The sequence below is a fragment of the Triticum urartu genome, chromosome 5A (assembly GCF_056163025.1).
Source record: "Triticum urartu cultivar PI428250 chromosome 5A, HENAU_Tu73, whole genome shotgun sequence".
Lineage (NCBI taxonomy): Eukaryota > Viridiplantae > Streptophyta > Magnoliopsida > Poales > Poaceae > Triticum > Triticum urartu.
In genome coordinates, this window is record NC_141877.1 from 134,883,660 (window position 1) to 134,885,527 (window position 1,868).

Consider the following 1,868-nt stretch of genomic DNA (forward strand, 5'->3'; position numbering starts at 1 on the left):
TGCTAGGCCCCGCATGTCAGTTACTCAATGGGTTCGGCCACGTCAGGGGATCCTCATCCGTAGTATACTCCCTCTGTTTTTATTTACTCCGCATAAAACAGATGGAGTGGTGGTATAATAAATGACACGGGCGGGGGAGGGGGAGGGACATCGGTTTGCTCTCAACTGCGGTCCCACAATCGAGCGAAAACGCAAGACGAAGCGTGTTCCATTCGGTGAGCGGCATGGAGGGTCCAGCGTGCCGGGCTGCAACGCGAACGTGTCAAGAGCGATGTACAGTCAAAACCAATTGACCGGTCGTCACCGGAACCACTATTCACACCAGAACCTTCGCTGCTCGGCCTACGCCAGCCACTGCCCTAAAACCACACCAAATCTCTAGCCCATTCCCCCACCTTTCGATCCCCTAGCCCGCATCAAGCGTCCCCTAGTTCGCCGGAAAGCCATGGTGCACCGCAAGATCACTTACTACAAGATGCTGACACCGGAGCGCCGCGCAGAAATCGCGGCGGCGGTCGGCGCCACAGACCTCAGTTCCCAAGCTCGCTTTGCGGCGGGCCAATCCCCGAGTTCTCTGGAGCCAAGCTACGAGGAGGAGGAAGCCGATCCAATGTTCATGGCGGAGGTCGCGGCGCAGAAGGCCCCCGATGGGTATGAGACGATGGACGTCGACTTCATGCCGGCGTCCGAGTCCCACATGGTGCAGGCGGACCAGCGGTTCAACATGGCGATACTAAAGGAGGACTGGGAGGCAGAGGCTCCACTCGACGTGGAGCGCGCGCATGCCGCTGCCATCGAGGCTCTCCTGCAGGCGGAACCGGATGTCGTGGATGTGAACCGGGCGGCGGAGGCTCAAATTGAGGCGGAGCGCGCGGATGCCGCTGCCATCGAGGCCCTCCTGCAGGCGGAACCGGACGTCCTGGACTTGAACCGGGCGGGAGAGGCTCGACTCGACGCAGAGCGCGTGGATGCCGCTGCCATCGAGGCCCTCCTGCAGGCGGAACCGGACGTCCTGGACTTGAACTGGGTGGGAGAGGCTCGACTCGATACAGAGCGCGTGGATGCCGCTCTCATCGACGCCCTCCTGCAGGCGGAACCGGACCTCCTGGGCTTGAACCGGGCGGCGAAGGCTCGACTCGACACGGAGCGCGCGGATGCCGCTGCCATCGAGGCCCTCCTGCAGGCGGAACCGGACGTCCCCGACTTGAACCGGGTTGTGCTCTCGTCCGTGCAGAGCACCCGCATGCTCCGCTTGAACGAGTAGCTAGAGGCCGAGGACAACCATGGTGTAGAGACACACGTCGGCAGCGATGGCTGGTTCGCGCCGGCAGCCAAAGACGATGAGGTCGTCTCTTTCCGCGAGCAGTGAAAGTTTTTCTTTATGTTGTTGTTTTTATGGATCTTTTGCTGTGTAAAAACATATATATGTTATGCAAGTCGCCTGACTTGGGTCAGTCTACCATTTCAGGCGGTTGGATGAATATCCTACGTCTCCTAACCCTCCTTTCCTTCTTCCTCACCTCTTCTTCTTCCCCAACAGACCACCGCACGGGCCGTACGGATACTCCCCAACATGCGGTTGGATAAACATACTCTATGAACGAAAATTATGTGTCAGCGATAGGATGGCTGAGTTTGGTGTGTTCCCATGCGATAGCACGTGTCAGTGAGGGTGCGTTCCCTTGGTTGGGTTTGCAGCGTGCAGGAGCGACCGTGTGAGGGTGCGGTGCGACCGCGGCGTGCAGGAGCGACCGTGTGAGGGTGCGGTGCGACCGCGATAGCCATGCGCAAGTGTACCTCCTTCTCATTTTGAAAACTTTAGGAAAGCTTGGAAAAAATGTGTGGCGAAGTTTGGCAATGCAAGGCCT